We start from the raw sequence: 26958 nt of genomic DNA on the forward strand, positions 1-26958 counted from the left end.
ATTTGAATGACCATTCATATTTTAAACTATTATCTGACACAGAGAAAGTGACAGCCAAAATTATTTATAGGGATAGTAGTCTTTTAAAATAACTTTTATTGATATCTTTTGATTTTTCCATGACTAGAATTTCTCCCAGTATTCTTCCCCTACCCTCTACAAGAGAGTCATTCCATATAACTGATATTTATTACATAGGAAAAAAATGGAAAGGGGAAAAAAATCAAACTGATCAATACAATGAAAACATCTGCAGAAATATTCAATGTACCTCACCAATTGTCCTCGCAACTCTATAAAAAAGTAGGGTGGCAGTATCTTCAACTTTCTTTTTCGGGTGCCTGCTTGTTTATATGAAATTTTCAGGGCTTGTTGACCCTGAAAGATTCCTCCTTTAAGAAGAGGAGTGAGTGAAGATAGCAGCAGATAAGAGGAACAGCTTCAGGCTTCTCCAGACTTGATGGAAAGGCAGATCTGGAGATAGGCATTCTTCACAAGCCATTGGCAAAGATCTGACTGGTCTCTGACTTGATCATGAAGGAGGATTGGTATTAGAAGGTGGAACTTCATGTACCTTGCAGCAAGCAGGCAGGAAACATGACAGTATATTGAGTGATTGGAGCTGCTCTAACTGAGGGTGTCATTAGTGGTTAAGAGCAGGAGCAGGGTCAATAAACCAATAAGCCTTATTTGTACAAATCTGGGGAGACATGCATAGGATTTCATGGTGCTGGTTTTCAGCCTCTAGAGGGTATTGGGATGAAGTGCAATAGAATCACGATAATGAAGAACACTAAGATAGTCAGGATAGCATAGCAAAGTCTGGAGAAAAAGGAGCAACATCTCTGGTGGGTTTCTGGGAGTGATGGGGTTGAATTCACCACCACAGAGTTCAGTGGTTGGTTTTCTTCGTATACCAATGCCAGAGCCTGTAAGTCTTTTGTTTCTGGCTGAACAGGATCCATTGAAATGACCTGGGTTTGGGCTCTTCTGGTACAAATCTCCGCAGTGATGTGTCTGATCTTGGGGGCAATGATTTCTATTTCACCACTTGTACCTGTAGAGAGAAGGATAAAGTGAAAGTAACTTTGATTGACCAACATGGTAATCTGGGCTCAGTCAGTTGCTGCTCACCCCAGAGCTGTTTTGACTGTTAGACACAACATTCCTGTCCTATCAGGGGTCTCAACTAATGACTTCTTCTTTGTCTGGTTGCCAGACTCTTTACTCCACCTCCACCTTTTGATGCTCAAGTCACTGAGAGTGGGATTCAGTTTTTTCTTACAGGTGAGAAAGAGATGTCAACCACTCTATGTTCTTTTCTCTAGGAGATGGATTGTAAAAGGGAAGAAATGGAGGATGGAGCATCTGAGGACAGGGTAGGGTCAATTGCTCTCAAAATTTAAATAACATTATGGAGAATATCATTGTGAAAAGAAACAAAATGTAATTATCACTGATTTTTGATTACTCTAAGTTTTGAAACATTAAGAAAGCCTGTCATATATAAAAGGTAACTGCATAAGTAAAATCAATGAGCGAGGAATAATCTACCTGTCAGATCTCTGGGGAGGAGGAGAATTCATGAGCAAGTAAGGGATAGAGCGTATTATGAAATGTTGAATAGGTAATTTTGATTATATTAAATTAAAAAGCTTTTGTACAAACAAAAACCGTGCTACCAAGATTAGAATAAAAGCAGAAAGGTGGGAAACAATCTTTACAGGAAGTATCTCTGATAAAGACCTCATATCTCAAAGATATAGAGAACTGAGTCAAATTTACAAGAATACAAGACATTCCTCAATTGAGAAATGGTCAAAGATATAAACAGGCAGTTTTCAGATGAAGAAATCAAAGCTATCTATAGGCATATGAAGTGCTGTAAATCCCTTTTGATTAGAGAAATGCAAATTAAAGCAACTCTGAGGTACCACCTCACATCAATCAGATTGGCTACTATGACAAAAAAGGAAAACAATAAATATTGGAGAGGATGTGGGAAAATTGGAACACTAATGCATTGTTGGTGGAGTTCTGAACTGAACCAATGCTTCTGGAGAAAGGTTTGGAACTATACCCAAAGGGCTATCAAACTGTGCCTACCCTTTGATCCAGCAATACCACTACTAGGTCAGTATCCCCAAGAGATCATAAAAAAGGGCAAGGGACCTACATGTGCAAAATATTTATAGCAGCCCTTTTCTTGGTGGCAAAATATTGGAACTTGAGGGGAGGCCCATCAATTGGGAAATGGCTGAACAAGCTGTGGTATATGAATGTAATGAAATATTATTGTGAAATATGAAATGAACAAGCAGATTTCAGAAAAACCTGGAAATGAGCAGAATCAGGAAAACATTGTACATGGTATCAGCAACTTTTGTGCTATGATCAACTCTGAATGACTCAGGTCTTCTCAGCAAGACAGTGATCCAAGACAAGTACAAAGGACTCATGAAGACAAATACTATCCACATCTAGATAAAGAACTGATGGATTTTGAATGTAGATCAAAGCATATTTTTTCACTTACTTTATTCTTTTATCATTTTATTCTTTTGATCTGAGCTTCAGATATTTTTGGAGTCTTTTGAAACTTTGATTCACTTCAGGAACTTCTGGCTTCCAGCTTCAAGAGGGGAGATGAATAAGGCCATCCCCACCTCAAGATCCTAAAGGAAAAGACTCTGTGATGGAATTCATAGGGCAGCTAGATGGTGCAGGGGATAGATCATAGCACCTGCAATCAGGAAAACCTGAGATCAAATCCAACCTCAGACACTTACTAGCTGTGTGACCCAGGGAAAAATCACTTAACCCTATTTGCCTCAGTTTTCTCACTTGTAAAATGAGGTGAAAGAAATGACAAACCACTCCAGAAGAGTAAATCTAGTCTCAATCATGTCCCTATCCCCAGCTTGCTATACTAGAGACTTCAGGGAACATCCCTTGGGTGAAATCTAAAATGCTATCTCTTGGTTGAGCTGAGTTACCTCACTGACAATGGGAAGAGATTCTCTACTCTGTATTATCTGGTATCTCACTGTCTGGCATATAGTAAGTGCTTATTAGATGCTTCCTGCCTGACTGTCTACTGAATCTGTAAGTTGAACCTGCAAGGGAAGCAATTGGTGCAGCATCCAAATGCTGGCTCAGGACCTCCCCAAGAATTCAACTACACCCAATCTCCCTAGCCAAGACATTTGAGACCAATATATCACAGAATCAGAATCAGGACACTTCTGAGTTGGTCTGATCTAACTTTTGCATCAGGCCAACCTTAAGACCTATTTCCAGTCTCCATGTATTATCACATTTGATTTTGACAGCCTGCCTGAGTTAGGATCTTACAGGTATTAAAATGCCTATAATTTACAGATGAGAAAACTGAAGTTTAGGCAGAGTAAGAAACTTGACCATGTTCATGGAATTATGACCAAGTCATAGGCACTGATGCAAACCCCATATCTGAATTGACTCCAAGTCCCCTCAACAGGCCAGCTCTCAATTTTCACAGACCTGGAAGAAAAGGGACATTTCCTGGGATCAAAACCTACCTTGAGTGTCCTGGTGGGAGGCTTGTAGGTCAGGAACACAGCTCCAGCTGTAGGCTAGGCTCTAAGCAGAGATTTCTCAAACTGAACAGGTACTGGCCTTTGTATCCCCTTTCCTTCCAGAGTTCTCCTCTTTCCATTTATATAAAGAAGGTGTGAATTCCAACCTCAACCCTAGTGGTATACAAGAAAAATCCCTTTGTTCCATCTCACCAATCACTATCCCTCAGTACTTAGTTGCCCCTCTCAACTCTCTACTAAGCACCCTCATTTAATTAACACTTCCCTTTAGAGTACAGGACTCCATAGAAACAATGAAGAGGGAGTTTACATTATTGATGAATTAATGACACCACTTTCCTAAGCACCTACTAAGTGTAAGTTACTTAGACAAACGGAGGCTCCAATCTTCTTGTCAGGGAAGAGAGCTTACCAGCTTTGTGGCTTACTAGCTTTGTGGCCCTGGCCAAGTCACTTAACTTTTCATTCCCTCAGGTTTCTCAATTTTAAAATGGGAATAATAACAGAACCTATTTTTAGCAGAGTTATGAAAATCAAATGAGGCCATACTTTTACAGTGCTTAACACAGTGTATGGCATGTAGTAGATGCTAAATAAATGCTTATTTCCTTCCCTTTCTCCCATTCTCCAGAGAAGTTAGAGGGTAGCCCTGGGGCTGCCTCTCTTATCCTCTAGGTAAAGATGTAAGTACCAGGACTCTGAGTCTAAGCTATGGTTAGTGATTCAGGAACTAAGGGAGGTGCTTATGGCCTGCCTGTCCTGGACTATTACCTATTTCCCTCCCCTCAGTTGGGTCAGTAATCACAGCAGGGATGGAAAAGACCCTTCTCATAGAGCCTTGAAAGGGGGAGGGAGATGAGGACAGTTGGGATGCTTTAAGATTAGATGCAGCTGGGAAAGTGAATTGACCTTCAGGTGTGGCTGATCTCAGGGGCTTACTGTAGCACCAAAGGCAGAAACATATTGAATGCAGTCAGATCACGATTTCAAACTGTCTGTTGCTTTGACAGACAACTGTACAGAAGAGCAAAACAATCCTGATAGATGCACATGTCCAAAAGAAGATGGCCTAGTGTCGTCTCAGAGAGGAGTTTACAATCACTTTTCTAAAGGGGGTCAAAGCACATGCTGCTGCCCTTTCCTAGACTCTGGTTGGCATGTACAGAGGCTGCATTATGGTTGGATTTGCAAGCATTTTGGCCACCCCTTAATAGAGGGATGTTAAGCAAAACTAGGAAAGAGGAATGGGAAATCATGGGTTCACTGAAAATAACTTGACAGCAATGGCTAGCTTCTGTATACAAGTACAATGCTGATTATTTTAGTTTTCAGAGAGGACACTGGCCCATGGTTAGGCCCCTCCCTCAAAATGTCCCTGATTACAGAGCCCACCACTCATCTCTATCTTTTCTTATTTTCATTCTCCCCACCCCTCATTTGCCTCAAAATCTCCACCTACAGGATTCCCACTTTCTCAGGGGCCACTTCCACCCAGCTGTTCCATCTCCCAGCTCTAAGTATAGGATGAGTAGATTTTTTTCAAGCATTAAATCCCCAGTGTAAGGGATTACCCCTTGCCCAGTGTAAAACCCTCATTGGTGGTGCAGTAGATAGAGCATTAGGCTTAGAGGCAGGAGGACTCATATTCCTGAGTTCAAATCTGGCCTCAGACACTTATGAGTTATATGACCCTGGGCAAGTCACTACAATTTTTTTACTTCAGTTCCTCACCTGTAAAATGAACTGGAGAAGAAAATGGCAAACCACTCCAGTATCTTTGCCAAGAAAACCCTAAATGAGGTCAGGAAGAGCCAGACTGGGGGAAAAAAAAAAGACTCAAGGAGAACTCACCCCTGACAAGAGAAAAGCCACACTGATTGGTGGAAAATAAATGTGGAGGTAGGCTGAGAGCTCTCAACTCCTCCTGAATACTTCATTATGGGTTGAGGGCCAGGGAGGAGGGAAATCCTGTGAGGAATGAAAAAGGACTAAAAATGACTCTACCAGGTCCTAATCTCAGCTATATCTTTCCTCTATTCTCAGTCTTATTTCTAGTATTATCAGCTTCTGGATGTCATTGTTCCCTTTCCAGAAAGGATAAACGACAATCTGTGAGTGGTAGTAGCTGCCCCACTGGGGACCTAACTAACTAGTTTCAGTTGGGCAATGTTGTTCCTTCCCTCCCTCCCTCCTTCCTTCCTTCCTTCTTTCTCTCCTTTTCCTCCTTCTTTCCCCTCCCTCCTCTCTTCCTTCCTTTCCCTCTTTCCATATAGGGAATTAAACTTTTACCTGTGGGTGCTCTGCCCAAAGGAATATAATTTTTGATAGCTGAAACCTCACAAGATATCTTGGGGCTTACAGGCTAGATTTCTTTTTTTTTTTCTTTTCCCTAATTATTCTTCCTTAAAAAAAAAAAACTGAAAGAATTAACTCTCTTGCCTCTTGTGGTTCCATTTATGATTTCTTGAAATATAGTATTGGAAACCCAAGCTTTGATAAAACCCATTGGGATTCTAATAGAGCTACTTGACCATGCCTCAAACTCAAATTACTCTGGCTCTTACTGATTGGTCAACAATAGGTCCCAGCCCAAGCCCCACTTGGTCACTCAGAGTGAGTGTGAATAGCAATTGTTTCTGTTTTGCCCAGAAACCCTGAGGGTCTTCCCCTTCCATGTTAATTTTTTTTTTTACTAGGTAAAAGAGGTGATTTCCTCCCTCATTTCTTACTTAGCCTTAATCACTGAATAAACATTGCCTCCGACAAACTGAGACTCGGGAAAAACCTTAGTTTAAAAAGGCTAAGGTCTCCCACTGCATTCAGCATCCCTGATTTATGTCTTGACACTGGGCCAAGATGCCTACGCAGGAGAAAGTGAGGCTGGTGACTTTGAACACCCCTGCCTCACTTAAATCCAATTCATTTACAAGTCAAGAAATTACCTTCCTGTGGTCCTCTTTGAGAATGAAAGGCAAAGGTGCAGCTAGGTGGCGTAGTGGATAGAGCACCAGCCCTGGAGTCAAGAGGACCTGAGTTCAAAATCTGGCCTCAGCAGACATGTGACTCTTAACTAGCTGTGTGACCCTGGGCAAGTCACTTAACCCCATTGCCTAGCCAAAAAAAAAAGGTGAACAACAATATCCTAGTATTCAAGTAAGCAGAAGTGGCACATATTTGCATGATTATCCCTTTTTAAAAATATTGTCTGATATATACAGAAAAAATTACTAAACAGTCCTACGTATAATGATAGTTTTCCTTTCTTAAATAAAATTTTATTAGTATCTTTTACTTTTTCCATTATTTTAATTTTTCCCAGCATTCTTCCCTCATCCTCTCCTAAAGATCCATTTCACATAACAAATAGTATTTATTACAGGAATGGGGAAAGGAAGAGGGAGCAAAACTGATTAATACATTGGAAAAATCAGCAAAAACAGGGCATGTACCACATGCATGATCTGTGTACCTCTGCAAAGGCAGAAATTTGGGTGTGTCTATTTATATCTCTTCTTTGGGTCCATGCTTCTTACTTGCAATTTCATACCATTTGCTTTTGATTGTTTTGTGGTCATTCTTGCCATTTACTTTGTCATAAAGTAGTCCTAAAATTTGCCTTGAGAAGAGTAGGCAGAAACACCCTGGTTGGCTTCCCTAGTGTTGAGGTTTAGAGGTTTAGGGGTGCTGGGATCCCAAAATCATAACATGTGAGTCCTGCCCAAATGAATTCAACCCAAGCCTTCTTTCCGCCAAAGACAGGGTTTATTAGAGTATCCTTCTTATTGGCCAGACTCTTAAGGAATCTAAGCATTTGTATCGTTAATGCAAGTGGGCCAGATCTTAAGAATTTGAGTCCTGGGCTAGATTCTCAAAGAATCTGGGTACCTTAATGAAGACAAGATGAATTTTATATACAGAAAGACTGTGGGAGAGATCCAGGAGTGGCCAAGTAGTCTGGGGTGACTGGAAGAGGGGTCTAAGGAGGATCTGGATAGGAGTGGCCAATAAGCTAGGGTGAACAGAATGCCAGGGACATGGGCCACGTGACCAAAAGAGAATGAAGTCTAGATAGGATTAAGGATGGGAAGTGGCCAGGGGCAATTGGGAGGTAACAGAACTGAGTTGGGAGATTGGGTGTGAACACAATGAAAAGCCAGTTAAGTGGATTACAGCCTTAGGCAAATGCCAGGGTTTTGGGAAAGTCCAGGAATTTTCTTTTTTGGGGTCCAGATCCCAAAGACGTGGTTCAGATCCCATCCCTATCACCTAATATTGCCGATTTCCCTTCCATCCAACTCTCACTTAGGGAAAAGGAAAAGCAAGAGAGAAATGGATGTGAATCTCAGCCCCTATCCATCCCAAAGCACCAGAGATTAGCCTCCAAAGAGTTCATACCATCAACCCTTTTACAGCAAAAGGTAACTAGTGAACTGGAAGGTGTTTGTCCATGGCTCCCTGGGATTTTATTTTGGTCATTAAGAAGTGGCTACAGGGGCAGCTAGGTGGCGCAGTGGATAGAGCACAGGCCCTGAAGTCAGGAGGACCTGAGTTCAAATCCAGCCTCAAACCAAACACTTGGCACTTACTAGCTGTGTGACCCTGGGCAAGTCACTTAACCCCAACTGACTACTAAAAAAAAAAAAAGAGAGAGACTACAGATGGCCCTCAGTTCAACCCACATTGGCCCAATCTGGGCTTGCCAGCTGGGGAACAATCTGTGGGCCCCCTGGGATGAGAGTGGGGTACATACAGCCCCAGGGGAAGGAGGCTCACAGTGGCCAAGTCAGAAGACCTGGTCATTAATGTTGCTAGTCAAAAGGTGCTGACATCAGTCTGCTCTGGTTGAGGTGACTTCTGGCCAAGCAGAGGTTGACTAAGTAGACGCTATTCATGGCTGGAGTCTCTGGGCTGGTGACTAACTGACTAGTCATGCCTCCCATTGATTCTCTCAGGTGTTGAATAGTGAGCTAGCAAAAGCAGTTTGAATTATGTAGTTGATAGTGTTTACAAGTAGGGGGAGCTGTCATTTCTGGGATCAATATTGGTATGACAGGTGACATGAAGAAGTATGGTATAGGTTATAGTCACAGAGCTATGGTGGTGGTACTAGGCAGGAAAAAAAATACGGGAGTCATTCCTTCTTCTTTTTCTTTTCTTTTTCTTTTTTTTTTTGTCCTGTTGTGTTTATTTGCTTGAGGTGGGATGAGGAAGTGGGGCTATCTACTATTGTAGTTCCTGACACTGGCATATTTCCTATTTATACAAAATTAATCATAATAATACCATTAGTTCAAACATAAAACTTTTATTTAATGATAAGAAAAAAACAATAATAATTATGATACCACAGATGTACAAGATAAGAGAAATACAATAATGGTCAATGCATCACAGTCCACTAACCTAGGTAACATTCTTCTACAATAGTAGCAGGGGAGATGGATCATACACAGAGAAATCTAGCAAAGAGTCACATAAATGAGAACAGCTCATGTGCATGGGACAACTTACAACTCTGGGACTGTAGGTATTCATGTGTTCATTTTCTTCATGAATATTCTGTGTCTAAAAAAGCTGCTTTTCTGCTAATAACTGTTTTTATGGTCCCCCCCCCCAATGTTTTCCTTCTAGGTAAATCAACATTTCTTCTGCAATTTCTTTTAACCTTACAATCACCCTTAAACTAGTGTTCAGTGTTACACTATTAAAGTGACAAGAATTTCCCTTAAATCAGAGAACTGCCAAGTTCCTCAGAATGGATCTCATGGGAAATACTCAATTGGATTCTGCCTCATCCAATCAGATCTCACCATCTTATTATTGAAAAAAAATCAATTAAAAAATGGAGAATTGGCTGGGTTTCTGTATCTACTCCATCACCTTGGATCCACTCCCTCAATTATTTTTTCAAAGTTTTATTTAACAAATTTCACTTGACACGACATAGCTAAAAGGAAATTCCAATCCAATGAAAGATTTAAATCAGTGCCTCACAATTTAATATAAACACCAAGACCAAAGCCCTAGAATATCCATATTGTTTCTGAAAATTGTCCTCATTGACTTAAAAAGAATAAGCCTTAAATGTGCCTTATAAGATGGTAAAGGAAATAAATTAAAACATGTCATATGGTTCCCTTTTGAATCACATAGTTCTTTATTTTTTTTTAATTCATGTCAAATGTTGGAGAGTATATAGAAAAATTGGGAGTCTAATGCATTGTTAGTGAAGTTGTAAACTGATTCAAACATTCTGGAGAAAAAAATGGAATTGTGCCCAAATGGCTACAAAACTGCATGTATTTTTACTCAGCAATACCAGTACTAGGTCTCTATCCCAATGAGATCAAAGAAAAAGGAAAAGGATCTATGTGTCCAAAAATGTTTATACCATCATTTTTTTAATGGTGGCAAAGAACTAGAAATTCAGGGGATGCTCATTAATTGTGGAATGGCTGAACAAGTTGTGGTATATGATTTTGATGGAATACTATTGTGTTGTAAGAAATAAGGAGCAGGATGGTTTTATACAAAACCTGAGAAGACTTATATGAAGTGATGCAAAGTGAAGTGAGCAGAACTAGGGAAACAGTTTACGTAGTAACAGCAATATTGTATGATTATCTAATGTGAATGACCTAGCTATTCTCAGCAATACAATGATCCAAGACAGTTCTGAAGGACATAAGATGAAAATTGCTATCCACCTCCAGAGAATGAAGTAATGGAATGTGAATGCAGATCAGAGAATGCTTTTTAAACTTTCTTTATTTTTCTTGTGGTTTTTTTGATCTGTTTTCTTTTGTTGTTGTTGAATCATTTCAGTCATGTCTGACTCTTCATGACCCCTGGTTTTCTTTTGCAACATGGCTGATATGGAAATATGTTTTGCATGACTGTACATGCATAATCAATAGAAAATTAGTGTCCTCAATGATGAAGGGAAGGATGGAGGGAATTCAAAACTCAAAATTTTAAAAATCAAATGTGAAAAATTGTTTTTACATGTAATTGAGAAAATAAATAAATATATTTTTAAAAACCATGTCTCCCAAAATACATTTTGGCATTCCTAATAGTCTAAGTCTAAGAGTAACTTTTAACAGAACTGAGATTGCTTTAACCTCAATACTTAAGAGAACTCATACAACATAAATATGGAGGAAGGGCTGTAATTAGTTGTGGAGGGGGAGGAAGAAGTTTATTCCCTTGACCACCTGACTGGCCACAGGCATACTCCTGCCAGAACCTGCTGTTGTAATATACATAAGACCAGAGATATATCTGATTCTTTCAATCAATTCAAATGCATTTCTTATGTGGCTGCCTTTTGATTTGATTCAATGATCAAGCACTTTGCACTTTATCCAAAATGATACCTAGTTTACGCTTTAATTGATTGATTTAATTTAGAAGTCTTGGCCACTTGCTCTGGATTAATTAGGTTGGGGGTTTTCTATCCCCATCCTTACATAAGTATTTCTTAAACTCAAGGCCACAAATTATAGAGAATATTCCATTTAGATTTGAAAGGTATCTTAGAGATGATCTGGTCCAAACCTCTCATTTTTCAGATGTGGAAACTGAAGAGACCCAGAGGTTGTAACTTGCCTAAGGTCAATGAGGTAGTTACTAGCAGAGCTGTTGTTTAAATTGGGGCCTTGTTGAAAAACCTGGTAAGACTTACTTGAACTGGTGCGTAGTGAAGTGAACAGAAAGAACCAGGAGAACATTGTACACAGTAATAACAATATTGCTCAATGAAGAACTATGAATGACTTAGCTATTCTCCGCAATGTAATGATCCAAGACAATCCTAGAAGACTAATGATGAAGCATACTATCTGCCTCCAGAGAAAGAACTGACATTATTTTAATACAGACTGAAGCATGTTATTTTTTACTTTCTTTCATTTTTTTTTCTTTTATTCAAGACTGCTTGTACAAAAAGACTAATATGGAAATGATTTACATAGTTGCACATATATAACTTATATCTGATTACTTACCACCTCAGGGAGAGGGGAGGAAGGGAGGGAAGAAAGGATAGAATTTGGAACTCAAAACTTTAAATTAAAATGCATAAAAATAGGGACAGCTAGGTGGTACAGTAGATAGAGCACTGGCCCTGAAGTCAGGGGGACCCGGGTTCAAATCCAACCTCAGACCAAACACTTGACATTTACTAGCTGTGTGACCCTGGGCGAGTCACTTAACCCCAATTGCCTTAAAAAAAATTTTTTTTAAATGCATAAAAATAATTTTGGCCTTGTTGATTCCAAGCCCAGAGTTTTCTATTTGTGACAAAGGCTAGACTAGAATCTAGACTAGAGCAATTTCTCAGTCCAGGGCTTTCTGCTCTAGTAGGCTGGGTTGTTGTTGTTGTTGTTTTTGGTTTTTGTTTTTTGTTTTTTTTTTTCCTCAACTGAATTCAGAGGTTCTCTCCCTCCCTTGCACATCCCCTCCTCTTCCTTTTTAAGAACTCTGATCTTTCTCATGAGCCAGGGACTTTGCTTCTCCATTTGGATATGTGGGCATGTCAACTCCAGGCCCAAGCTTCTAGTGACAGGCTGGAGGCTAGGGACAACCTTTCAGAAAGTGGCAACTCCCAGCAGAGGCAAAATGGGCCCTGAGCCCTGAACACTGAACATCAAATACAACCAGAGAGAATACTAATATGTATTTCACTCTGATGTCTATGATTACTATCCCCCAGGAACTGCTACCATCACAGCCTGTAAGTTAATGGAGCCATGGGAGCAGTCACCCCTGAGCTGGCTTACATTTTCCCTCCCAGGATGGAACCATGTCCTGGGTCAATGCCAATCCAAGGGCTAAGAGTCATTTCTTTCAATGAATTACTGACTAGCCTCTGAGGACATCTAAAGTAAAAATCACTTCTCTCAGACAATTCCTTGCTAATATGATTTCTGTAGCCTAGAGCCTGTGGGCTAGGTCCTTCATGGTGCTAACTAACTTGTTTCAGAGTAAATTACTGTCTTTTGTTATGGGCAGGGATATCCTATTTGTCTCAGAGCTTTCACTAGTGATAACCTGTAGAATTTCCTTTTACTTGAACAGTCAAAGCATTTAGCTTGGCCTGTACAATTTTGCCTTAATTATATCTTGGCTCTATCTTGCCTTTTAAAGTTCTGTTGATCATGACCATTTTCGCTGGGTAGTTGATCCTTGCTTGTAATCCAAGCTCCTTTGCCTTATCATATTCCATGCCCAACGGTCTTTTAATGTAGAAGCTTCAAGGTTCTGTGTAATCCTGACTATGGTTTGATGATATTTAAATTGTTTCTTTCTGGCTGCTTACAGTATTTTCTCTTTGACTTGGTAATTTTGGAATTTGGCTACTATATTCCTTGGTGTTTTCAGGAGGTGATCAGTGGATTCTTTCTATGTCTATTTTACCCTCTGATTCTAGGACCTCAGGGCAGTTTTCCTTGATGATTTCCTGAAAGATACTGTCCAGGCTCTTTTGTCATCATGATTTTCCAGGTCAGTTGTTTTACCAATGAGGTATTTTACATTTTCATCTATTTTTTCATTCTTTTGTTTTTGTTTGACTGATTCTTGCTCTCTCATAGAGTCATTAGCTTCCATTTGCCCAATTCAGGCCTTCCGGGTATTCACTGAGATGGACTGCGTTGGATTCTCCTCTTTCAAGGGCCCAAAGTTATTTGCCTGGTCCTAAAGTTATGCTTTTTATTTCAAGATTCCCAAAGGAAGGGAAAGTATTCATGTCAAATTCATTTTGAGTGGTTGAAATCACAATATGAGCCTGGTCAGTGGTTATCGGTCTTTCATTGCCTGTAACATAGGGGGGTCCTAACTAAAGACTTCTCCATTACCTAGTGGCCAGACTGTTGCCCCTTCCTCCATCCCTTGATCCCTGATCACTGAAAAGGAGATCACTTCATCATACAGCTTTTCTGTAGATTATCTCAACTGTAGCTTCCAGGTTGAGAAAGTGAAGGCAACCACTGTACATTCCTTTTTTGGACTGTACGAGGGAAGAAGTTGATGATGGATCATCTTTGGAAAGGGTAGAGTCAAGTGGTCTCTAAATTTGAATAAAATGATATGGAAAATGTCATGACTTTGATATTACTTGAACTATCTTTAAACATTAAGAAAGACTTTCATTATATTTTCCTTCTGGGTTGCATTAAAGCTACTCTCAGAAAGAGGTCACAAAGAAAGATGCTGCAAGAAGTTGCCCTTCATCCCCAACCCATCCCCCAAAAATAATCAATTTGAGAGGTATGGAAAGAGGAAAGAGACAGTGGAAAGAGACAGCTCAGAAACAGAGGCACTGGGTTTGAATCGAGCTATGCCATTTACCTGTGATCTTCAGCAAGTCATCCAAACCCTCCCTGCCCCTCAGTATCCTCATCAGTAAAATGAGGGAGGTTGACCTAAATGGTCTCTAAATCTCATTATATATAGGACACCAAGTCTATGCTGTTATTAGGATCTTGGAGTCAGCATTATATACTCCTGCTTGGGTGATAATGTGACTGCTGGTATGTATATGTAACTTTGCCAGCTGAGTTTCCCAGTTTTTTTTAACTCAAGTTAAAATGTCCTTGGATCCACCAAATTGGGGGAAAGGGGTCCCGAAGAAGTACCAATCATTTTGGCCAAAATGAACTTCTTTTCCTTTCAACTGTCATGGACTGCTGCAATGGGAGCCATCACATCTATGAGGTAAAAAACAAAACAAAACAAAACAAAACAAAACAAAAAAACCTGCAGAGAGAGCTTGGTCAACCTTTAAATGACTGATGTTAACAAAGATTACCTCCTTGTCTTCCTATCGGTATTGAGACCTTGGATTACTCCCACAACTACTGCCATGTTTGCTCCTATTCATGTACTGCTAAATGGATCTGGAGAAAGTCTTAAATTTGTGCTAAGTTGGTGCATTACATATTTGTTACATAATCACAATTGTTACATAATCTGCAGGGCCATCACTGCAGAAAGACAATCCTTTTATACCTCCCTAATTGATTTACTATCCCACTCTCTACAGGGGCTTTCCAAATATTTTCATCCCTCTTCAGGCTCCCCACAGTATCCCCTCTTCCCCACCGCTGAGCATTTCACCTCATACTTTACTGAAAAAATTTAAGTCCTCAGACAGAGCTCCCTCTTCTTACCTCCTCAGCTCAACTAAAGTTGATGTCTTCTTCCATTATCTCCCTATAAAGAGGTGGGCCTATTCTTTGGCAAGGGAAACTCCTCCACCTGCATCCTTGATCTCAACTCATCCTTTCTTCTCAGGCAGATTGTACATTCTACTTTCCCCATTCTCTCTAATCTACAGCTTCTCCTTATCTATTGACTCCTTGAATCCTACCTAAAAACAGGCCTCTGGCTCCTCCATCCTTGAAATATTCTCATTTGATCCTCCCTAGGTTTTTATGGCAATGCTCTCTCCTAGTTCTCTGAGGTGTCTGACCATTCCTTTTTAGTCTCCTTTGTTGATTCTTCTTCCAGGTTCCCTTCTCTTTACACAGTGCATGGTATGTATTAAGTACTTAACAAGTGATTGTTGACTCTCTGCCTACTGAGTGTACAGGTAGGTCCTGCCAAGGAAAGCAATCAGTGCTGGATCATTCCATTGTTTTTTGGGTGCTGGCTCAGGACTTCTCCAAGAATTCGAGTACACTCAATCTCACTAAACAAGGTAGTCCATCCCTATGTAGCCATCCATGAATCAGAATCAAGACATTGCTCCCCTGCATACATACTACCACTTGCTAGGTATTTGACACTGTCAACCTGTAAGAATTAGGATATTGCAGGTATTAAAATCTTTATTTGACAGATGAGGAAAATGTGGTTTAGGCAGAGTAAGACACTTGACCCTACTCATGGAACCATGACCAAGTCACAGGTACTGATTCAAACCCCCTACCTCTCTTGACTCTAAGTCCCCTAAAAAGGCCAGCTCTCAATTTTCACAGGTCTGCAAGGAAAAGGGCATTTCTCCAGGAGGAAATGTATCTTTGCTATCCAGCTAGGAAGCTTCTCTATCAGCTGGAATCTAGGCTTTGAGCAGGGATCTCTCAAACTGAACCAGTAATGGGCTTTTATATACTCTTTCCAGGGATCTCCTCACTTTTCCATTGGCATGAATAAGGTATGAATGGCCATCCTCATAATGAGTGTCAGAACAGAAAAATTCTTTTGTTTGCCCTTGCCAAGGAGCATCTTCAGTGCTTGGTTACCCTCCCAGCCCTCTCCTCAGCTCCTCATTTAGTTACATTTAACTTAGACACTTTCTAGGTGGATCAAAGCATTCCTCCTCAGGAGTTTCCCTCTCAATCAATTAAGCCATTCTCCTAAGCATCTTTTAAGTGTAATGCACTTAAAAGGAAACTCAAGTTTGCAGTGAAGAGATTTGAACCAAATGATTATATATGTTCCAGCAGGCCAGACAAAAGGATCCCCATATTTTAGTAATCCCAAGGTCAAAGCTTCACTTCTTTCTGATAGATGGACTATATAAGATAAAAACAACAAATGGTATGTGAAGACTGAAACTCTTCAAACTTTCAGGTGAGTCAGAAAAATTATTATACTCTTATATCAATGGCCAATTATTAAATTGAGATCCAAGCTTTTCTCCTCAATTTCCTCATTAAGAACCAGTTCTTGTTAAAATCAGTCTCTGAAGAACATGACTGATGAGATTACTCTTCATCTTCAAGAAACCAGCTCTTCATTCTTGGGTGGGACCCCCGACCAAGTAGGAGACTTAACTTCTATTTAGAGTATAAACTGGGCAAGTCCTTACCCTGGGGAAAGGACCCCTTCCCAGTCCTTGTAGCCCTCCATTAGAGTTTAGAGTGATTCAGCTCATGAAGGAAAAAACCAGTCAGAAAGTTCTGCAGGGAGATGGATTCCCCTGTCCAGATTGCTGGAGATGGCTGAGTGCTATGAAGAAGCCATGTTGTCAGCAGGAGGAGCTAAAGACTTCTGTCCCACCTTCTCATTAAATGTCCCCCAATCAGGGTTGATTTTCACTTGTCAGGGGCATTCCCATTTATAAAGGTATTTAAAGCTCTCAGAGTCTCCATTGAGCATCTTTGGTTACTGAGAGAAACCACTGACCATCAATTTGTTGATTGCCAAGTAGCCCAATTAATAAATTGATTATAAATTAGCCAGAAACTCTGTCTCTCAGGGGTTTTTATTTATCACATGAGTTAGTTTCTTAGTTTGAGCTTTTCCAAAAGCTCTGATGTTTATGACTAACTCCATAAGGTTATATTGTATATTATATTAATGTTATACATTAACTAATTATTACTTTGTTATTTACCTTTTTTCCTATTATTTCTGTTCAAATTCATCTCCTGAAAAGGGCATTCAGACCCTGAAGGGCATGGCTGAGTAGGGAGATTTGCTCCTAGTCCCCAAGACACAAGCTCTTTGATTAGGTGGCTAGGATCCCACCCAACTGGGAGACCCAATTTCTGTTTAGAGTATAAACAGAATCCAGTCTGGGCAAGCCTTTGCCTAGAGGAGGAACCCCTTGTCCTTGGTGGACTCTGTTAGAGTTTAGGGCAACTCAGTTCATGAAGGAGAAAACTAGCCAGAGAGGTCCAGATGGAGATGGTTTCCCCTGCCCAGATGCCTTCAGGCTGCTTAGTCTCATGATCAAGCCATGTTCTCAGTGGAGGAGCTGAATACTTGTAACCCACCTCATCAAATGCTCACCAATCAGAGTTAATTTTCAATTGTCAGGGGAGCCCCATTTTAGAAGAAATTTACCTCATTTCGGGGTATTCTTTTGCATCTTTATTTACTGAAACCACTGATCAAAACCACTAACCATCAATTGGTTGATTACTTGCTATCAAATTAATAAATTGATTATTAATTACTCAGAAGTTGTCTCTCAGGGTTTTCATTTGTAACAACATTTTATTACTTTCATAAAGCTGTTATATTGTGTATGCCTTTGTTATCTAGGAAAAGTAGAGGGGCAAATTTGCATTACATGAAAATCACTGTGTAGAAGTCTACAAAATGGTCCATTTGTGACAAGTGAGAATTGTCATCTATACTTTCAAAACATTACCAGACACAGAAAGGAATAGAAAACACTTTACAACATTTTTTACAAAGATATTTTTAAATGAATTTTTATTGGCTTCTTTTGTTTGTTTCTTCCATTGCTAAATTTTTTCCACAATATTTCTTTCCTATTCTCTACAAGAGAATCATGCCATATAACAAATCATATTTACTACAGAGGAAAAAATGGAAAGATGAAAAAAATTAGCAAAATTCCTCAGTTCCTGCAAAATATGCAATGTACCACACCCATGGACTGCCCAACTTTGCAAAGGACTTCTTCAAAGTATCCTTGTTCTTTGTCATTTTGCAACATTCACTTTGATGATTTTGTGGTTGTTCTTCCCATTTGTGCTTTCTTGACAAATAAAGTTGGATCAATACCCCTAACCAGGCAAATGCTCCCAAAGAAGTTGAAGATAGAGCGAGCGTACTATTATGACTAAAAAATGTCTACAGAGGCCTTTTTGAAAGGGTACCCAATACTGAAGAAAAAAGTAAGTGACTATCATTAGAGGGCTAGCTAAAGAGTGACATACCAATGTCCTATTGTATCTCCGTCACCATTTTTATTAGTCTCCTTCAGTTTTGTGTATGTTTCATGCCTGTCCCATTGTTGTCATTGTTGGCAGTGTCCTAATCATGTACATCAGCATTGTCAGTGGTATTATAGTATTATTATCAGTGCTGTAGTTATCACTGTCACTGACATTGGTACTGGCATTGCTATAGTTTCAGTATGGTTCATCACAATCTTCACTGCCATCACTATTAGTAGTGTCAACCTCAGAATGATTATTGCTATCCCCCAACTTTTTATATCATCATCATCATGACTGGCACCATTACTGGAGTTATTGTCTTTATCCTCATTGCTATTTCTATCATCATCACTTTTATTAAAAATGTTGTCTCCATTCCCATTTTTGTCTTCACCATTGTCATCAGTCTTGTGCCAACAGTGCTGCAGGTAACATCATGGTTCTCATTATTAATATTTCTATCATGATCAGTGGAACTTTTGGTATCATTATCACTGTTGTCAGTACCCTTGCTTCCATCACCATAATGGTTGCCACTATCAGTGTTATGGCCCTTTTCATCTTGACCATAATTATAACCAGTCTCTTTGGTATTGTCAGCATGGCTATCACCATCATCATAGTTATCATTATGTCTGTTACTATCGCCATCATCCTTAACCCTGTACTTACAATTGTCCTAGATATCAACAGCATCCTTATATTAGTTGCCATCATTGTCAGAGGTGGTTTCATCATACATTTCACCAACATTATTATCATTGTTCTTGTCTTCACTTTCATCATCTTCAGCAGTCTGCGTGGGATGCAGGTTGGAATGTGGAACATACAGAGGAGTCTTTCAATTCTTCAAATTGTCCTTGAATAATTTGGGCTGGAAAAGGAAGCTCGATGATAGGGAGGCAAGGAGAGAAACCTTGCTTTGGTGATGGGAGGGCATTCCATTGAGGATTGCTTTTATGAATTCAAGAGAGAAGCTCTGAGAGATAAGAAACTTCTTGTTAAGTCATTATTCAGTGATTTTTCACTCCTCACTTGACTTCTTTTCTCCACATGCCACTCCCCTCAAATCCCTAATGAAGTAATCTGGAGACGTTGAGAGCACTCAGCCCACCCCCTCATTGATTATCCAGCAATCAAGTCTTTTTTTCAGTCTAACTCTTCACAATCCCATTTGGGGTTGTCTTGGCAAAGATCTTGGAGCCATTTGCCATTTTCTTCTCCAGTTCATTTTACAGATGAAGAATTGAGGCAAACAGGGTGAAGTGACTAGTCCAGGGTTACATAACTAGTGTCTGAAGACAGCTTTGAACTCAGAAATATGAGTCCTCCTGACTCCAGGCCCAGTGCTCTATCTACTGCACCACCTAGCTGCCTTGATGAAGGCCTTACACCAGGCAAGAGTGTAATGTCTTACACTGGGAGGTTTAGTGTTTGAAACATCTACTCACTCTATATTTGGAGGGGGGGAGCTGGAACACCTGGTCTCAATTGGCACCTGGTGGAATGGGACAGCATGTACATGAGGAAAAGATTTTCAGGCAAATGAGGGGAGGGGAGTGGAGATAAGGCAGGGTATAGATAAGTGGTGGACCTTATTATCAGAGACAGGGTCAGGGAGGGGCCAAACCACTGGCCAGTGTCCCCTCTGAAAACTGTAATAAATAAGCATTGTACTCACGTACAGGATATAGCCACTACTGCCAAGTTTATTTTGAGTGAACCCATGATTTCCCATTCCTTTTTCCTGGTTTTGCTTACCACTCCCCCTTTTATTAAGGGGTGGCCAAAATACTTGCAAATCCAAACACAGGGCAGCCTCTGTACATGCCAACCAGAGTCTAGGAAAGGGCAGCAGCATGTGCTTTAGGAAAGTGATTGTAAAGACCTCAGATGACACTAGGCCATCTCCTATTGTACTTATCAGGTCCTATCAGGGTTGTCTTGCTCTTTTAGTGAACAGTTTTCTAACAAAGCAACAGGCAGTTTGAAATCATAACCTGACTGCATTCAACTGGCATTTGCCTTGGTTGCTACAATAAGTTCCCAAGATCAGTCACACCTGAAGGCCAACCCACTTTCCCCAGCTGTATCTAATCTGAAAGCTTCCCAACTGCCATCACCTCCCTTCCCCTTTCAAGGCTCAATAAAAATGGGTCTTTTCTATCCCTACTATGGTCGCTGACCCAACTGAGGGCAATAGGCGGTAGGCCATGCCAGGCCAGGCCATGAGTGTTGTGATTTGGGGTATTGAAAACCCCATAAGAGTACAGATGAGTCTGCCTCAAAGAATTCGACCACCCAAGCCTTCTTTCAGTCAAAGTAGCAAGATTTATTAACACAAATATGATGGGCAAGATTCCTAGTAAATCTGCTATTGTATCCTCAATAGGTACAGGCAGAGTTCCTAGAGAGTCTTTGAATTTGATGAGGATGGAACTGGTACTTACATACAAGAAAATACAATGAAAAGATCTGAATGGGATTAAGCAGTGGCAAATACCCTGGGGTGCCCAGGTAGAGACAATGAAAGGAGTTAGAAACAGTAAAAGAAAAGAGGAAACACTATGACCCAGGCACTGAATTGTTGAGGAAAGAATGAAACTACTCTGGAGGTCAGTAGATAATAGCTACCAGAATCTTGATTGGCTGATAGAGATGGATTGAGTGAGCCTGAAAGACATGTCTCTGTGAGTGCAAGAAAATAGAGTGAGAAGGAAGAGGGCTTAAGGTAAAAGCTAGGCTGTGTTGTCTATGGAGCAGGTATTCCAAAGAGTACAGTGGAATAGTGGGCAGAATGGGACACTGGGGGAACTTAGGTTGAGGGGGTTGATATTAATAAGGGAGCAATCCCTGGTCAGTGGGGGATAAAGAATGTGGTTTGATCAATGACAGCTGTGGGTTGAGAATCATGGAAATGGGAAAGGTGTAACAGGGTGAAAGTATGATAAACATTGAGGAATGAGTTGAAGTAGGTTATCATAGTCACTAGGGATTCAGTCTCTGGAGGCTTACTCCCAGAGCATCAGTCTGTGTAGCTGGAAACAGGAGGAAAAGTTTTCCCTCTGAGGCACCGCACTGCAAATTAAATATGTGGCTGCAACCACTGTCAGTTGAACTTGCACATCCAGATTGGTTTGACCTCACAACTTTAAATTTTCTCCCTTTCTAAACTTATCTTCTGTTTATTCCAAATTATATCCTATCATTCAAGTAAGAAGAATTGGCAAAGATTCAAATGACCATCTATTTTAAAGCATTGTCGGAAACATAAAATACATTTAAAGCATTGTCAAATACATAGAAACAAAATTTTAATCATACTATTTACAAGGATAGTAGTCTTCTTTAAATCATTTTCTATTTTTTATTCCCCCATCACTAGAATTTCTCCCAGTATTCCTCCTCCACACCCTCAGAGAACCATTCCACAAAATAAATGAGATTTATTATGGAAGAGCAAAAATTGGATAAGGAAAAAAAATCAGCAAAACTGATCAATACATCAAAAAAAAATCTGTACATATGTGCAATGTCCCACTTCCACCGACCTCCCACCTCTGCAACCAAGTTAGGTTCAGGTGTCTTCTCAAATCACTTCTTCAGATCCCTTCAAAATGGATCCAAAAACTCTTGTTTTCATGAAATTGGCAGTGATGCCCTGAAGAATTCCTCCTGTACAAAGAGAACTGAGTGATGAGAGGGACCAGGCAAGAGATGTTGGTTCAGGTTGCTCCAGACTTGATGGAAAGGCAGATCTGGAGCCAGGTTTTTTTTACAATCTTTTGGTGGAAATATGAATATGTCAGGGGCCTGGTTGGCTGCTGAGCTGGTCATGGAGGAAGTTGTTCAGTCTTAGGAAGGCAGCATCCTATGCACCTTTAAAGCAGACAGGAAACATGACAGTGGGTTGGGCAGCTGGTGCTGCTCTAAGTGCTGGTACAAGTCTATCATTTCTACAGGCATCAAGGATATACTTTCCTGAGTGAGATTCATGGTGTTGGTGGTGAAGCAGTAGAGGGTGTTGAGTTGCCCTAAGATCCAGGCAGTGACCAGCAACAGGAGAGTGAAGTAAAGAAGTTGGCAGAGGTGGAGGCAACTTCTGGGGAGAGGTTCTGGAAGTGGTGACTTGCTGACCACAGGGTAGTTAGGCTCTTGGCTACTTCCAAAGGTGAAAGTCACAGACCACTCATCTTCCATTTCAGGCTTTGAGTGCATCCACTGAAATGAGCTGGGTTTGGGTTCATCTTGTACAAGTCCCCCAAGTAAAGTACCTGGTCCTGGAGCAATGATCTCTTGCTGCACTGTTTGCAGCTACAGAGAGAAGGGTAGTTTTCAAAATGTCTTTGACTGACTGAAATGGCATTGTGGGACCAGGCTGTTGCTGTTGGCCTTTCTTTCCCTGCATATCAAGGACTTCCCCTTTTTCTGGTGACTAGATTGCTCCCCACTCCTTTAGCCCTTGATGCCAATCACTGATGGGGGAAGGGGGAATCACTTTGTTCTACAGATTTTCTGCTGGTCAGTTCAAACCTAGCTTCCAGGTTGAAGCTGTGGTGTCTTGAAAAGTTCCTTCTCTAGGAAGAGGACTGAAGGGATGAGAGCACTGAGACTTCAGTCAAGAGAAGCTGCCTCTGGCTTCTCCACTGGAATGTTTACAAGTTACTGGCTAGGTTTTTTCAGAGGTCTAGTCAGCCTCTGTGCTGGTCATGCTGTGGTTGGTACTGGAAGATGGGCACCCCATGTACCATGAAGAAGGCAGGAAACATGGCATTAGGTTAGGTACCTTGGAGTTGTTCTAACTGCTGGTGTTATTGGTAGTAAGAGTAGGTTCAAGGGCCAGAGATCAGTCCTTAGTAAGCCAGAGTTTGGAAAGGCACCAGGGATATACTTGTATGATCAAGTTTCCTGATGCTGGTGGTTGACCCTTAGATTAAGTGTCAAGGAATGCAGATGATGACCACTAATAGGAAAAACACAAGAAGTTGAAAGAAGAAAGCCCAATGTTGAGAAAGAGGTTCTGAAGGTTGTGTGACCACAGGGGCATAAAGTGCTTGGTCACTTACAGGGTGCAAAGCTGGTACTTGTAAATTATCCATTTCAGGCCTTGAGTATCCACTGAGATGAACTAGGTTTGTGTCCTTCTTGAACCAGTCTCCAAAGTAATTTGCTAGTCCTGGCCCAATGATTTCTATTGCATGAATGCACCTGGAGAGAGAAATGTTATTGACTAAGTCACTTTGAGTGGCTGAAATGGCAATATGAACCTGGGCAGGGGCTATTGACCTTTCCTTGCCTGAAATATAAAGGGGTCCCAGCTAATGACTTCTCCATTAACTGGTGGCCAGACTGTTCCCCCTCTTCTATCCCTTGATCCCTGATCACTAAGAAGGGGTAACTTCATTATATAGCTCTTCTGCAGGGTAGCTCAAACTTAGCTTCTTGTTGAGAAAGTGAAGGCAACCACTGTACATTCCTTTTTCTAGGATTTGGACTGTGAAAGGGAAGAAATTGATAATTATTTGAGGAGAGGGTAGAGTCAAGGCTTTCAAAATTTGAATAAAATTTTGTGGACAATATCATGGTGAAAAGGAAAAATAATTATCATCACATTAGTATTACTTTAAAAAAAAGTTTATCTTTCTTTATATTTTCCTTAAAGCTGCTCTTAGAGAGGTCAACAAAAAAGATGCTGCAGAAAGTTAACCCTCGTTCCCTCCTCTTCCCACCCCCCCTAAGAAAAAATCAAGTTGAGGACTATGAATACCTCCTGCTCTGTGGGAATGTTTGCCTACCTATGAATTCACTGAGGCCAATACATGGAGGCAGTGTAGTATAGAGACAGCTCAGATAGAGAGCTACTAGGTTGGAATCTAACTCTGCCATTTACTGACAATCTTCAGCAAGTCACCCTAACTCTTGGCCTCTCGGTGTCCTCATCAGTAAAATAAGGGTGGTTGGATTTGATTGGCCTCTAAAATTTTTCTGAACTCTAGGACTCTGAGTCTGATCTTCTGATCCAGGAGTCAGTATTATAGCAAACTTCCTCCTTTCCCCTCCTACTTTTCTGGGTCAAATTAATATGCTCTTGGATCCATGCAATTGAAAGAAGGAGAATTATTTTAGACATTTGAGAATATAATTCTGAAAATGGGTCCATAGGTTTCACCAGATAGCCAAAGGGATCCATGATACAAAAACAGGAATATTATCACACCATTCAATCTAATCAGCTCCTCATGAGTTCAGTTATCATCTCTATGGAAATGATTCTCAGATCATACACATAGCTTAACCTCTCTGCTAACCTTCACTTTGGCATCAACAAGTACCTTTTGGACAATTCAAACTGGATGTCCCATAGGCATCCTAAACCCAACATACCTAAACCAAAGCCATTATCATTCCTTCCAACCCTTTGGTCTTTAAAATTCCTTGTTACTGTCAGGGCACCACCATCCTCATAATTAACCAGATTCATAACCTTAGCCTCCTCCTCATCTCCCCAATTGTACTCACCCCAGATATCCAAACTCTTGCCAACTCTTGTCGTTTCTATCTTCAAAACAACTATGCCTCATGCATGCTCCCTTCTCTGCACAAGCACAATCACCACATTTAGGTAAGCACTTACAACCTCATACCTGGACAGTTGTAGGAACCTTCACTTTGTCTTTCTGTCTTTAGACTTCCCCACTCCAATCCATTTTTTATTCAACTTTCAAAGCCATCTTCCTAGTGCACATTCTGACTCCTCTACTCAAAAAATTACATGGGTTCCTTATTACTTCCAAGATTAGATATCAAACCCCCTGACTTCCCACTCTTCACCTTCTTCCTCTGAGATTTCCTGTCATTCACAATCTCTGTACATATTCTATATAAACATGGCTGGTCATGTGGTCTCCTGTTAGAATGTGAGATTTTTGTTGGTGGGGACCATTTTTTTTTTTTGCCTTTCTTTGTATTCCCAGCATTTAACTCACTGCCTGGTATATGGTAATTGTTTAATAAATGCTTGTTGACTGACTGGCTGCCTGGTGAGTGCATAGGTAGGGCCTGACAGGGAAAGCAATTAGACCTAGATTACTCAAGTGCATTTGGATAATGGTTCAGTACCTCCCTAAGAATTCATCTCCAACCAATCTGCAATCATATATCACTGCATCAGAATCAAGGTCTGAGTGGGCCTCATCTACATAGCATCTAATTGACCTAAAAACCTGGGGCCAGTCTTCATGTATCATCCCATTTGAAACTGACAGTTCGCCTGAATTAGGATATTAAGATCCGTCTTTTACAGATGAGCAAACTGAGGTTTAGGCAGAATAAGTTGTTGTTCTTCAGACTTTTCAGTCCTGCCCCACTCTCAGTGACCCTATTTGCCCTCTCCTAGTTTTCCTCTGAGGTGTCTGACTTCTCAGTTTAGTTGGCTGATTCTTCATCAAAGTACCCTACACTTATCACTGTGCCTGGCACAAAGTAAATGCAAAATAAATCTTATTGACTGACAGCCTGCCTACTGAGTGCATAGCTAGGTCCTAGCAAGGAAAGCAATCAGTGATGAGTATCTTCAGTGTCTTTTGCTTTCTAGTTCAGGGCCTCTCCCAAGAACTGAGCTACACCCATTCTCCCTAGCCAAGATAGTTCAGACCAATGTAACCATGGATCAGAAATAAGACACTGCTTTCCTTCTGAGTGGGCCTGACATAACTGTCAAACTAACGTCACAATCTGCTCACAGCAGGTCTCTGGATAGGTGATGTTAAGAGCTTGTGTGAGTAACTCTTTTGCAAGAATTAACATCTCTATTTTACAGATAAGGAAACTGAGGTTTAGGGTGGATAAAAAAAACTTGACCATGGTCATGGAACTAAGATTATGTCACAAGCACTGGGGCAAACCCTAAATCCCTACTGATTCCCACTCTTTTCAGAAGGCCAGCTCTCAGTTTTCCCAGATCTACCAGCAAAAGGGCATTTCCCTAGGAAAACACCTACCTGGGATGTCCTGCTAGGCTTCTCAGTTAGGAACACAGCTACAACTGGAATCTAGAGTCTGAACAGAGACTTCTCAAAACTGAACCAGTACTGCCCTTTTATATTCCTTTTCCTCCCAAGGTTCTCCTCCTGCCATGGCTTTTCCATTTTCATAAAGAAGATGTGAATTCCAACCTGTCATGAGTAGTCAAGTAGAAAAATCCCTTTGTTCCATCTCACCAATCACCACCCTTCAGTTTTAGTTACCCTCTCAGCTCTCTGCTTAGCACCTCATTTAATTAACATTTAACTCAAACTCTTTTGAGTGTATCACTCCTCAGAAACAAGGAAGAGTGAGTTTATCCACTGAATTAATGAATTAATCACACCAGTTTCCTAAGTACCTACTAAGTGTGAGGTACTTAGAAAAAGGAACGTTCCAATCTTCTTGCAGTGAACAGAGCTTTTTGCCAAAATATCACACATGTTACTGAAGGGCTGAGGAAAAAAATCCCATTGTGTGAGTAAGCCAACCAAGGTCCAAGCTCCACTTCTAATCTTCAGACTAGACAACTGTTATCTACTATGAGGGAGTCAAAGCCTCCTCTGGAGCCTCAGGTCCTTGGACAGGGAAGCCACATGTGCCATGCAGAGCAGCCATGGCATCAAGAACCAACTAACTGTTGGGGGGACCATCAGATGGACAAAACAAAAGATATCAACAAAAACATTCTTTAGAAAAGACTACTACTCTTG

General features: G+C 40.6%; 1 pseudogene; it reads left to right on the forward strand.

Annotated features, from left to right (window-relative positions):
• The window catches only part of LOC114046044, a 48668-nt pseudogene extending 28919 nt beyond the window's left edge, over positions 1–19749 (forward strand).
• The last annotated feature ends 7209 nt before the right edge of the window (positions 19750–26958 follow it).

This window comes from Vombatus ursinus, unplaced genomic scaffold (genome assembly GCF_900497805.2).
Source record: "Vombatus ursinus unplaced genomic scaffold, bare-nosed wombat genome assembly UNPS02014780.1, whole genome shotgun sequence".
Classification (NCBI taxonomy): domain Eukaryota; kingdom Metazoa; phylum Chordata; class Mammalia; order Diprotodontia; family Vombatidae; genus Vombatus; species Vombatus ursinus.